Consider the following 14,248-nt stretch of genomic DNA (forward strand, 5'->3'; position numbering starts at 1 on the left):
CTTTCCCTTTCTCTTTCCCCCTCTCTCCTCTCCATCTATCTCAGCCATCTCTCTCTCTCTGCTCTCCATCCCCCCTCCCTCTGTCTCTTTGCGCTCCCTCCCTCTCTTCCTGCTCCCACTCTCTCTCCCTGATTCCCCCGGCTCTTTGCCTGCTCCCCCTTCTCCCTGCGCATGCTGCCAGTCCCTTTCTCTCGTCTCTTATCCCTTACCAACCTCTCTCTCTCCACCCCCCTCTCTCTCTCCTCTCTCTGCTCCCAGTTCCCCTCCTCCTTTCAGTGTTTTGTATCTCATTTTTATGAGGTTGAGATGCAATATTAATAAGGGAGGCAGCATATTTACTGAGATGTCCTGAGGAGGCTATTTAACTGACTGGGTCAATGGTGATTCGAAGCAGAAAACACACACCTTCACTCAGATTTTGACCATGTAAATATCTGTCTGATACATTATAATTGGCACCACGACCCCCTCAAACACATTAATAAGCAATGTCTGGGGTGATAATGTGGCTATAATATGCTACTGCAAGACAAATTATCATATGAGGTTCATGTTCATTTATACAGTACCTATAGCTGTTGGTCAATGTATGTACCTGGGTATGGCTTTGAGTATACAATAGTGTTGTCCGTCAAAAATTGCCAATTCATAACTTGACATGCTAAGAAAAGCTTCCATCCAGGAAGTTCTCATTACATTATCGCATCCAATACTGCGTTAATAACCATATTTTCCCAAATATTGAGAATGACAGAATCATCACAGAATCATCATTTATGTGTGACAATACATTCTCTTGAGGCATAACAGATTTCAAGAAGTAAAACGGAATTGTTTTTAAATGTGTCCCAAACGCCACCATACACCCTATATAGTGCACTGCTTTTGACCAGAGACCTATGGGTCCCAGTTCCCTATGGGCTGTCACGCCCTGACCTTAGTTATCTATGTGTTATGTATTATTTTGGTCAGGTCAGGGTGTGACGAGGGTGGGTATGCTTGTTTGTCTTGTCTTGGGTTTTGTATGTCTAGGTGTGTGTGTGTAGTCTAGGCATATTGTAGGTCTATGGTGGCCTGATATTGGTTCCCAATCAGAGACAGCTGTTTATCGTTGTCTCTGATTGGGGAATCCTATTTAGGTTGCGAAATTTCCATTTTTTGGTTTTGTGGGTTCTTGTCTACGTGTAGTTGCCTGTGTCAGCACTCGTTCTATATAGCTTCACGTTAGTTTGTGTTTAGTGTTTTTCTTCATTAAAGGAAGAATGCATTCATATCACGTTGCGCCTTGGTCTCCTCAATAACCCTGTGGGGTTCTGGTCCAAAGTAAAGAACCACATAGAGAATAGGGTGCCATTTGGAACCCAGTAATTGTTGTCCCTTGGCTTTCACTAATACCTGCAACTGAAAAAGACAACAACAACAAAATAACAAGCCAATAGGATTTGAAGCCTGGCAAAGCGTAATGTTCTCTGAAGAGTTTCCCTGGTCGTCTTGTTTGTTAGACACTCTCGGATGGATTGCCTCTGACGTTTACAGTGTCAGACTAAACCTTTACATTTTTGCTTTCCTTCTGGTTATCTCATTATTTGTCATTATACATTCTGTACATAACTCTCTCCGAGACAGTGCCTTTAATGTGAATTAACATTGAGCATAACCTCAGAAACGATCAAGTCTACACCTGAGATAATATACAGACAATTGTCCCTGATGGTATATGACAGATACGGTGGCCTTTGTTAAAACTAAACAGGAAGTGCTCTGCCGTCTGTATACATGACATTATAATGTGATCTAGCTCACGTTGTGATGGAGTACATTAGTATAATATAGCAGAAACAGTAGCCTATGTTAAACTACAGGCGGGCAATCCTCTGTACTGTAGGGTATGAATTACATTATCAGGCATTCTAGTTCAGAGAAAATGACAAATTATTCAAGACAGGGCCCGAATAATGCAGCGGTTTATTAGGAGCTGAAGCCCCAGGGGTCCAAGACCGTAGGGGTCCAAGACCGTAGGGGGCCAAAGACCGTAGGGGGCCCAAGACCGTAGGGGGCCCAAGACCGTAGGGGGTCCAAGACCGTAGGGGTCCAAGACCGTAGGGGGCCAAAGACCGTAGGGGGCCCAAGCCCGTAGGAGGCCCAAGACCGTAGGGGGCCCAAGCCCGTAGGGGGCCCAAGTCCGTAGGAGGCCCAAGACCGTAGGGGGCCCAAGCCGGTAGGAGGCCCAAGACCGTACGGGGCCCAAGCCCGTAGGAGGCCCAAGACCGTAGGGGGCCCAAGACCATAGGGGGCCCAAGACCGTAGGGGGCCCAGGCAGAGAAACATTGAAATGTATATATAGATATACAAATATTTTTACTGCAACCACCAATCACATGAGCTCAATCTCAATGCTGCCCGATCTGCTAATCATCAGATGTGGGGAGGAGATGAGGTAGGTGGCCCACATGGGTAACTGGGGGGCCCTGCCTCGGTTGGGTAACTGATTCAGGGCCGACCTTAGCTTTTTGGGGGCCCTAAAACACTTCAGTCCCCCCCCCCCCCCCCCCCCCCCTCTTGACGGCAGAGAGAAAGTTAATTTTATGCAATTCTACATATTTTTTCCACGGGGTATAGAGAAAATGTTACAGTTTTAAAGCACGTTTTCTGCAATTATACACATTTTGCCAGGCGGGGGAGAATCATTTTTTGCAGTTTTAAAGCTAATTACTGGCGGTTTATCCGACGCAGATTCCACAGCGCATTGCATCATTATGAATCACATACCATGTTCTTAGCTCTAGACACTCTTTAAAAAATTCCCATCAAACACCAGAGTAGATTCAGGGCACGTCCATCTGCTCAGGTGTTGCTGACACCTGCCAAATCTTACAATGCCAGGACAGGTATTTTGACATATCAGTTAACCACGTCAGATGATGTTGCACGCAACCATTGGTTTAGCAGGGGAAGGCGACCTCATTCAAATTATTTTGATTGTCTTGTCCTCACATGAGCCAATCAATTTCCACAGACTGACTGCTTAGTAACATCACAGACTGACTGCACAGTAACATCACAGACTGACTGCACAGTAACATCACAGACTGACTGATTAGTAACATCACAGACTGACTGCACAGTAACATCACAGACTGACTGCACAGTAACATCACAGACTGACTGCACAGTAACATCACAGACTGACTGCACAGTAACATCACAGACTTACTGCTTAGTAACATCACAGACTGACTGCACAGTAACATCACAGACTGACTGCACAGTAACATCACAGACTGACTGCACAGTAACATCACAGACTGACTAGACAGTAACATCACAGACTGACTACACAGTAACATCACAGACTGACTGCACAGTAACATCACAGACTGCCTACACAGTAACACAACAGACTGACTGCACAGTAACATCACCGACTGACTGCACAGTAACATCACAGACTGACTGCACAGTAACATCACAGACTGACTGCTTAGTAACATCACAGACTGACTGCACAGTAACATCACAGACTGACTGCACAGTAACAACACAGACTGACTGCACAGTGACATCACAGACTGACTGCACAGTAACAACACAGACTGACTGCTTAGTAACATCACAGACTGACTGCACAGTAACAACACAGACTGACTGCACAGTAACAACACAGACTGACTGCACAGTAACAACACAGACTGACTGCACAGTAACAACACAGACTGACTGCACAGTAACAACACAGACTGACTGCACAGTAACAACACAGACTGACTGCACAGTAACAACACAGACTGACTGCTTAGTAACATCACAAACTGACTGCACAGTAACAACACAGACTGACTGCACAGTAACATCACAAACTGACTGCACAGTAACATCACAAACTGACTGCACAGTAACAACTGTTTTATCTTTTACCAGATCTAATGTGTTATTTTCTCCTACATTCGTTTCACATTTCCATAAACTTCTAAGTGTTTCCTTTCAAATGGTATCAAGAATATGCATATCCTTGCTTCAGGGCCTGAGCTACAGGCAGTTAGAATTGGGTATGACATTTTTAGGCGAAAATTGAAAAAAAGAAGAAAAAAAAGGGGCTGATCCTTAAAAGGTTTTTAACAATTTGTTATATAGTCATTTAGCAGTTATTTTGGGTTCTTAATAGTGCCAACTGTTGTCAAAAGGGTTCGGTAAATACATTTGATTGATTCAATGGTTGACTGATCGATTGGATTATTTATTATTAGTAATAACATGGAATTGAATGGGATCTTTTGTTTCCATTCTATTCTACTCTATTCTATTTTATTATATTCTACTGTATTCTATTTTATTATATTCTATTATATTCTACTGTATTCTACTCTATTCTATAGTATTATATTCTATTATGTTATACTGTATTCTACTCTATTCTATTTTATTATATTGTACTGTATTCTACTGTATTCTATTTTATTATATTCTATAATATTCTACTGTATTCTATTTTATTATATTCTACTGTATTCTAGTCTGTTCTATTTTATTACATTCTATTATATTCTACTCTATTCTATTCTATTACATTCTACTGTATTCTATTTTATTATATTATATTATATTCTACTGTATTCTAGTCTGTTCTATTCTATTCAATCCTATTCTATTCCATTCAACCCCATTCTAGGCTAATCATGTTCATGTGTTTGGGTGACTGTGGTAAAGGTCTGAAATACTATGCATATTTATTTTTCCACTAAGCTTCTGCTTAATGTCACACTTATTTTTGAGAACGGTGGAAATAAAGGTGGAGAGCCAATTTGGGGCGGAGTAATTCTACGTCCCTCCCACTCAGGCCAGTGGAGTGGAGGAGAATTAATTCCTAAAGGACTGGCTCTGGCTCCTCGGACAGAGCTCAAAGACGTAGCTAGGAGGCATTTGTGTGCGTCTCAGGGAAAGAGAGAGAGAGAGAGAGAGAGAGAGAGAGAGAGAGAGAGAGAGAGAGAGAGAGAGAGAGAGAGAGAGAGAGAGAGAGTGACAGAGAGAGAGAGAGAGAGAGAGAGAGAGAGAGAGAGAGAGAGAGAGAGAGAGAGAAAGAAAGAGAGGGAGAGAGCTGGCTAAATGAGTGTAGACCTCTCTAGCTGATCCGGGAGGTTGTTTTGCCACTTAGCCCGTCATGTGATTGCCCTGGGCTTGTTATCCTTCGGGTTTTCTTTTTTTTGTTAACTTGATCTTCAGAAGCAGCCTACCTACCACCGCAGAGAAGCCAAGTAGGCTAGGACTTGTAATCAAATACCGCTGGTGCGATTTTTAGTAGGGTAGGCTAGGGCTTCTGCGTTCCAGAAGGGTGGTGGACCCGAACACAAGCTTCCTGTGGAGACTCACTACCATCTAGCAAAGGCAACAGCGGAACACCTTAATACTTGTTGGAGACGTCCAGAGAAGGAGTGCCTCTCGCTACACCTGGGTCGTTGCAGCTGGGTCTTCTTTTCAGTCCTTCTACAAAGAAGAGGCTTTCAAGGAATATAATATATGCCACAGATTAAAAAGGTCAGTTCCCGATATATAACGGCTTCATATATTATTTTTTTTTATCAAAAAAAATCTCTGCTTCTGTCTTCTTCCTTCATGATTATTGGGTGTACTGATCTAGTCTGCCGGCTCTGTCGGTGAAAGTGTTTGAGAATAGCGAGAACACTCAAGGAGAAGGAGAGCGATCATTCTTAGTCTCCCTTCTGTGGATACAAACATGAGAGGACGGGCAAGTCAACATACGATTGAGTTTGAGATACACGTTTAGCTAAGCAAACTAATGTGAATTCGGTGAATGCAATCGGGTAAGTGTATATACGGATAGCTAATTGGTGCATTTTTTAGCACCAGAACGGGAAAGTTGCCCAAGCCAGAGCTAGATATCTGGCTGTAGCTATCTAGCATTGGCTGAGGTGGGTCCTCCGCGGTAGCTAGCTATTAAATAGCCTTCTCTTCTGCCTGCTTCTTAGCAAGCTTCTATTTCAGACCTCACGGTTTTACCCTTCGCAGCTGCTGGTGTTAGTCACGTCGCTGCCGACCGTTTCAGGGCTTTCAAACTGGGCTAAAAACAGGTGCATATGTGCAAGGACATATGTGGTGACTGTACGAGATGGTAATGCAAGAACGTACTGTATGTAGTTAGCTAATAACACTGGTTTACTATTTATTTAACCCATTATCGTGGGTTTCTATGGCGTTACTACAGTTATATCGGTATCCCACTTAATTATTAGGAATGTACGGTGAGATTTGCAAGGTGAAGTTATGGCTAGCGATATAACTTTAGTTATATCAGCATTATTGCGTTTCTACTTTTCATGGCCTGCCTTGGAAATGTTGTTTACACTTAGCCTACTATACTGTCTAATAGTTTATTAGATTACAGTAACCATATGTTATATAATGTTCCCGTTAGATTACAGTAAACAAACGTTATATAATGTTACGTTAGATTACAGTAACCATACGTTATATAATGGTACGTTAGATTAGCTGAGTAGACTCATTAATACTTTTCATCTTCATCTACAATATAGATGTGGTTTATATGAATAAATCCTACTAGTTGATCGTATTCTACCCAATGTTATTGCACTATAGCCACCGATTTGCTCAAAACATTTATTAGGTGGCTAGATCCAATTCCACATTATGTCAGGCTAGAGGAGCCAGTAGCTATTTATTTAATGTAGGTTAAAGCTATTTGTTTTCCGTTCATGTGCACACATGTGCTTTTCTTGCGTTGTGAGAAAACAGTTGGGGGTCCAATTTTGGTTACGTTGAATACAAAAAAATGAGTCAGGATGCGTTAGATTTTGTGCATCACTGCTCTGTAACATTTTACTGCAACCTTACAATGTAACGCAGTCATCTCGATACCGCTACTGTTTGATTCACATCAAAATACCACACGGCTTGGTTCAATAATACAAGTGTGTTATAATTTTACCGTGGGGTGTGTTTTAATATTTGACTCACGTCCCCTTCTCCATGGAGACGTTTGAAACCTTCCATCGGGGGTATATCTCTAATCTCTGTATGGCCCGAACGCGAAAAAGCTTTCTCTCCGAGTGAGGACAGACGACCATATGTCAGGGAAACATTTATGAAGGCTACGACAGTACGACCACACTTTCAGTCTTTAGAAACCCCTTTTGGTTTCAATATGTTTGTGTGGTCGTTTAAAAAAAAATAAAAAATTCTTGATAACATCACACTTGTTAAAAAAAAATCTAAAAAATCTTTCGAGGTATTTGTGTGTGAGTCTCCATGGTATTTTTACATGACCTATCCGTGTTTTTCCCTGAGGTGCACTAAAACACTTAGGAATATAAATCGATTAGTGTTTTATTTTTATTTTTTTATGTGCAAACACCCAATAGACCATTGTATGTTTGTTTATTGTTCTGATTCACTGGGAGGTGTTGGTCCAAAAATTATTCATAGCCTATTTAGTCATAGATACTTGAAACCTTGGCGGTTTGCCTGTTAGGAGTGGCACTGCATGCAGAGGCTTAAACTGTTTCTAATGAAGCATTATAAACTGGGTGGTTCCAGCCCTGGAGGCTGATTGACTGACAGCCGTGGTATATGAGACCGTTATACCATGGGTATGACAAAAACATTTAGTTTTTATTGCTCTAATTACTTTTGTGACCAGTTTGTAATAGCAATAAGGCACCTCAGGCGGTTAAAATAAGGCCCGAGGGGGTGTGGTATACGGCCAATATACCACGGCTAAGGGCTGTTCTTAAGCACGACACAACGTGGAGTGCCTGGATACAACCCTTAAGCGTGGTATAATGACCATATACCACAAACCCCAGAGGTGCCTTATTGCTATTATAAACTGGTTACCAATGTAATTAGTGAATAATTTTTTGGTTGTTGTCATACCAATGGTATACGGTCTGATATACCGTGTCTACGGCTGTCAGCCAATCAGCATTCAAGGCTTGAAAAGCCACGTTTATAATAATGAACAACAGCAGTGACATATTGAGTAGCCTTTGCCGAATCCCCAACAACCAACCGGATGTTCCGGTTTTCAGGGGAAACGGAGGGAGCTTGTGACTTGACTTCCCGCTTCTGGACGTTATTCAACGTGACACCATAGATTATCCATTATGTTAACCAGATGCTGTGGTGACCGCTCTAAGAAGTCAAGTAAATGATCTTCAAAAATGGAAGGCAGCTGGGGAAGAGGCAAGATCAGGTGGGACCGTTCTAGCCAATGAGAGGGCAAATACGTGTGTGAACAACAGGTAGAACGGTTTCCATTAGTTACTACAGTCACAAAGTCAATATTTGCAATGTATTGTAAGAATTCATGAAAACAAAACATTTTACTTTTTGGTTTTAATGGTTAGGGTTAGGCGTAAGGTTAGCAGTGTGGTTAAGATTAGACTTGGGTTTAAAATGACATTTTAAGAAGATCAATTGTAGAAATAGGCGGGGTTTATGACTTTGTGGCTGTGGTAACAAGTGACAACCAGGCACAACTCTGATATATAAAATGTTTTTTTTTCTCAAAGTTTCCGGGATGTAACATGTCCTACTTATATCAGTATACCCGTAACATCCTAATCATTATGAATATTCTGTTAGATCAAAAAAGTCACACGTTGCAAATAAGCCATACATTTTTTGGGGTTAACCAAATTTCAACACTCTCATTGACCTCTATAGAAAAACTCCTTACTTGGTGAGTGAAAAAAATCCAATACAAAATGGCGACACTTCCATCTTAACTCCTCCTCCACAGTTACTGGATTGGTTGAACAATGCAGAAGAGAAACTCCCCCAACAGTTTTTCTTTTCTCCTTATCGTCAAGACCAGTATGTAGGGGGATCTATTTTCAGGTGTTTCTTTTACGTTTGCTACGCTAGGTTACATATTGAGAGACAAGAGGTTTATACAATTATGTCTTCTTGTCCTATTTTCAGGTGTTTCTTTTACGTTTGCTACGCTAGGTTACATATTGAGAGACAAGAGGTTTGTACAATTCTGTACTCTTGTCCTATTTGCAGGTGGGTTGTTTACGTCTGGGAACAAGATAAGATATTTCGTTTGCTTTGGTTTGGCCGTTCATTTCTATGCCTTCGCTATTTGATGACACAACATTGATGTAGTACCTGAGAGAGCTGCTCTGTAATTAAATAATCAATGGGACGTGCTTTTAGTAGGGACTTGGAATGCATTCTGGACACAGCAAACAATGCACAAGTCCCAACCAGCACCCTATTCCCTTTACAACACAGGGGGCTCTGGTTAAAAGTAGTGCTTTAGGGAGTAGGGAATAGACTGCCGTTCGGACCACAATAGATTAGTAATATGGTAGTACCACCTCTCCATGACCCTAATACATCATCTAGTAATATAGTAGTACCACCTCTCCATGACCCTAATACATCATGTAGTAATATAGTAGTACCTCCTCTCCATGACCCTAATACATCATGTAGTAATATAGTAGTACCTCCTCTCCATGACCCTAATACATCATGTAGTAATATAGTAGTACCTCCTCTCCATGACCCTAATACATCATGTAGTAATATAGTAGTACCACCTCTCCATGACCCTAATACATCATGTAGTAATATAGTAGTACCTCCTCTCCATGACCCTAATACATCATGTAGTAATATAGTAGTACCTCCTCTCCATGACCCTAATACATCATGTATAGTAGTACCTCCTCTCCATGACCCTAATACATCATGTAGTAATATAGTAGTACCTCCTCTCCATGACCCTAATACATCATGTAGTAATATAGTAGTACCTCCTCTCCATGACCCTAATACATCATGTAGTAATATAGTAGTACCTCCTCTCCATGTCCCTAATACATCATGTAGTAATATAGTAGTACCTCCTCTCCATGACCCTAATACATCATGTATAGTAGTACCTCCTCTCCATGACCCTAATACATCATGTAGTAATATAGTAGTACCTCCTCTCCATGACCCTAATACATCATGTAGTAATATAGTAGTACCTCCTCTCCATGACCCTAATACATCATGTAGTAATGTAGTAGTACCTCCTCTCCATGACCCTAATACATCATGTATAGTAGTACCACCTCTCCATGACCCTAATACATCATGTAGTAATATAGTAGTACCACCTCTCCATGACCCTAATACATCATGTAGTAATATAGTAGTACCACCTCTCCATGACCCTAATACATCATGTAGTAATATAGTAGTACCACCTCTCCATGACCCTAATACATCATGTAGTAATATGGTAGTACCTCCTCTTCATGACCCTAATACATCATGTAGTAATATAGTAGTACCTCCTCTCCATGTCCCTAATACATCATGTAGTAATATAGTAGTACCTCCTCTCCATGACCCTAATACATCATCTAGTAATATAGTAGTACCTCCTCTCCATGTCCCTAATACATCATGTGTAGTAGTACCTCCTCTCCATGTCCCTAATACATCATGTAGTAATATAGTAGTACCACCTCTCCATGACCCTAATACATCATGTAGTAATATAGTAGTACCTCCTCTCCATGACCCTAATACATCATGTAGTAATATAGTAGTACCTCCTCTCCATGACCCTAATACATCATGTAGTAATATAGTAGTACCTCCTCTCCATGACCCTAATACATCATGTAGTAATATAGTAGTACCTCCTCTCCATGACCCTAATACATCATGTAGTAATATAGTAGTACCTCCTCTCCATGACCCTAATACATCATGTATAGTAGTACCTCCTCTCCATGACCCTAATACATCATGTAGTAATATAGTAGTACCACCTCTCCATGACCCTAATACATCATCTAGTAATATAGTAGTACCACCTCTCCATGACCCTAATACATCATGTAGTAATATAGTAGTACCTCCTCTCCATGACCCTAATACATCATGTAGTAATATAGTAGTACCTCCTCTCCATGACCCTAATACATCATGTAGTAATATAGTAGTACCTCCTCTCCATGTCCCTAATACATCATGTAGTAATATAGTAGGACCTCCTCTCCATGTCCCTAATACATCATGTAGTAATATAGTAGTACCTCCTCTCCATGACCCTAATACATCATGTAGTAATATAGTAGTACCTCCTCTCCATGACCCTAATACATCATGTAGTAATATAGTAGTACCACCTCTCCATGACCCTAATACATCATCTAGTAATATAGTAGTACCTCCTCTCCATGACCCTAATACATCATGTAGTAATATAGTAGTACCTCCTCTCCATGTCCCTAATACATCATGTAGTAATATAGTAGTACCTCCTCTCCATGACCCTAATACATCATGTAGTAATATAGTAGTACCTCCTCTCCATGTCCCTAATACATCATGTAGTAATATAGTAGTACCTCCTCTCCATGTCCCTAATACATCATGTAGTAATATAGTAGTACCTCCTCTCCATGACCCTAATACATCATGTAGTAATATAGTAGTACCTCCTCTCCATGACCCTAATACATCATGTAGTAATATAGTAGTACCTCCTCTCCATGACCCTAATACATCATGTAGTAATATAGTAGTACCTCCTCTCCATGACCCTAATACATCATGTGTAGTAGTACCTCCTCTCCATTGTCTTGTTTTATCGTCCTGTGAGCGGTAGCAGCTGTTGTCTTGTTTTATCGTCCTGTGAGCGGTAGCAGCTGTTGTCTTGTTTATCGTCCTGTGAGCGGTAGCAGCTGTTGTCTTGTTTTATCGTCCTGTGAGCGGTAGCAGCTGTTGTCTTGTTTGTCGTCCTGTGAGCGGTAGCAGCTGTTGTCTTGTTTTATCGTCCTGTGAGCGGTAGCAGCTGTTGTCTTGTTTATCGCCCTGTGAGCGGTAGCAGCTGTTGTCTTGTTTATCGTCCTGTGAGCGGTAGCAGCTGTTGTCTTGTTTTATCGTCCTGTGAGCGGTAGCAGCTGTTGTCTTGTTTTATCGTCCTGTGAGCGGTAGCAGCTGTTGTCTTGTTTATCGTCCTGTGAGCGGTAGCAGCTGTTGTCTTGTTTTATCGTCCTGTGAGCGGTAGCAGCTGTTGTCTTGTTTATCGTCCTGTGAGCGGTAGCAGCTGTTGTCTTGTTTATCGTCCTGTGAGCGGTAGCAGCTGTTGTCTTGTTTTATCGTCCTGTGAGCGGTAGCAGCTGTTGTCTTGTTTATCGTCCTGTGAGCGGTAGCAGCTCTTGTCTTGTTTTATCGTCCTGTGAGCGGTAGCAGCTGTTGTCTTGTTTTATCGTCCTGTGAGCGGTAGCAGCTGTTGTCTTGTTTGTCGTCCTGTGAGCGGTAGCAGCTGTTGTCTTGTTTTATCGTCCTGTGAGCGGTAGCAGCTGTTGTCTTGTTTATCGTCCTGTGAGCGGTAGCAGCTGTTGTCTTGTTTTATCGTCCTGTGAGCGGTAGCAGCTGTTGTCTTGTTTATCATCCTGTGAGCGGTAGCAGCTGTTGTCTTGTTTTATCGTCCTGTGAGCGGTAGCAGCTGTTGTCTTGTTTTATCGTCCTGTGAGCGGTAGCAGCTGTTGTCTTGTTTTATCGTCCTGTGAGCGGTAGCAGCTGTTGTCTTGTTTTATCGTCCTGTGAGCGGTAGCAGCTGTTGTCTTGTTTATCGTCCTGTGAGCGGTAGCAGCTGTTGTCTTGTTTTATCGTCCTGTGAGCGGTAGCAGCTCTTGTCGTCTTGTTTATCGTCCTGTTAGCGGTAGCAGCTGTCGTCTTGTTTTATCGTCCTGTGAGCGGTAGCAGCTGTTGTCTTGTTTTATCGTCCTGTGAGCGGTAGCAGCTGTTGTCTTGTTTATCGTCCTGTGAGCGGTAGCAGCTGTTGTCTTGTTTATCGTCCTGTGAGCGGTAGCAGCTGTTGTCTTGTTTGTCGTCCTGTGAGCGGTAGCAGCTGTTGTCTTGTTTTATCGTCCTGTGAGCGGTAGCAGCTGTTGTCTTGTTTATCGTCCTGTGAGCGGTAGCAGCTGTTGTCTTGTTTATCGTCCTGTGAGCGGTAGCAGCTGTTGTCTTGTTTATCGTCCTGTGAGCGGTAGCAGCTGTTGTCTTGTTTATCGTCCTGTGAGCGGTAGCAGCTGTTGTCTTGTTTATCGTCCTGTGAGCGGTAGCAGCTGTTGTCTTGTTTGTCTTCCTGTGAGCGTTAGCAGTTGTTGTCTTGTTTATCTTCCTGTAAACGGTAGCAGTTGTTGTCTTGTTTGTCTTCCTGTGAGCGGTAGCAGCTGTTGTCTTGTTTTATCGTCCTGTGAGCGGTAGCAGCTGTTGTCTTGTTTTATCGTCCTGTGAGCGGTAGCAGCTGTTGTCTTGTTTATCGTCCTGTGAGCGGTAGCAGCTGTTGTCTTGTTTATCGTCCTGTGAGCGGTAGCAGCTGTTGTCTTGTTTGTCGTCCTGTGAGCGGTAGCAGCTGTTGTCTTGTTTTATCGTCCTGTGAGCGGTAGCAGCTGTTGTCTTGTTTATCGTCCTGTGAGCGGTAGCAGCTGTTGTCTTGTTTATCGTCCTGTGAGCGGTAGCAGCTGTTGTCTTGTTTATCGTCCTGTGAGCGGTAGCAGCTGTTGTCTTGTTTATCGTCCTGTGAGCGGTAGCAGCTGTTGTCTTGTTTATCGTCCTGTGAGCGGTAGCAGCTGTTGTCTTGTTTGTCTTCCTGTGAGCGTTAGCAGTTGTTGTCTTGTTTATCTTCCTGTAAACGGTAGCAGTTGTTGTCTTGTTTGTCTTCCTGTGAGCGGTAGCAGCTGTTGTCTTGTTTTATCGTCCTGTGAGCGGTAGCAGCTGTTGTCTTGTTTTATCGTCCTGTGAGCGGTAGCAGCTGTTGTCTTGTTTTATCGTCCTGTGAGCGGTAGCAGCTCTTGTCGTCCTGTGAGCGGTAGCAGCTGTTGTCTTGTTTATCGTCCTGTGAGCGGTAGCAGCTGTTGTCTTGTTTATCGTCCTGTGAGCGGTAGCAGCTGTTGTCTTGTTTATCGTCCTGTGAGCGGTAGCAGCTGTTGTCTTGTTTATCGTCCTGTGAGCGGTAGCAGCTCTTGTCGTCTTGTGAGCGGTAGCAGCTGTTGTCTTGTTTATCGTCCTGTGAGCGGTAGCAGCTGTTGTCTTGTTTTATCGTCCTGTGAGCGGTAGCAGCTGTTGTCTTGTTTATCGTCCTGTGAGCGGTAGCAGCTGTTGTCTTGTTTGTCGTCCTGTGAGCGGTAGCAGCTGTTGTCTTGTTTTATCGTCCTGTGAGCGGTAGCAGCTGTTGTCTTGTTTTATCGTC

General features: G+C 42.5%; 1 protein-coding gene across 2 annotated transcripts in view; it reads left to right on the forward strand.

The window, feature by feature from the left end:
- Positions 1 to 4,893: 4,893 nt before the first annotated feature.
- The window catches only part of LOC129851373 (dystroglycan 1-like), a 109,917-nt gene continuing 100,562 nt past the window's right edge, over positions 4,894 to 14,248 (forward strand). The window contains exon 1 of one of the 2 annotated variants that reach the window (XM_055917876.1): positions 4,894 to 5,529. The gene's annotated coding sequence lies outside the window, so the exon portion shown is untranslated. Of the gene's footprint in view, positions 5,530 to 5,647; positions 5,817 to 14,248 lie in introns of those variants that run through there. The other variant, XM_055917877.1, reaches the window with a different exon arrangement.

The sequence above is a fragment of the Salvelinus fontinalis genome, chromosome 3 (assembly GCF_029448725.1).
Source record: "Salvelinus fontinalis isolate EN_2023a chromosome 3, ASM2944872v1, whole genome shotgun sequence".
Taxonomy (NCBI): domain Eukaryota; kingdom Metazoa; phylum Chordata; class Actinopteri; order Salmoniformes; family Salmonidae; genus Salvelinus; species Salvelinus fontinalis.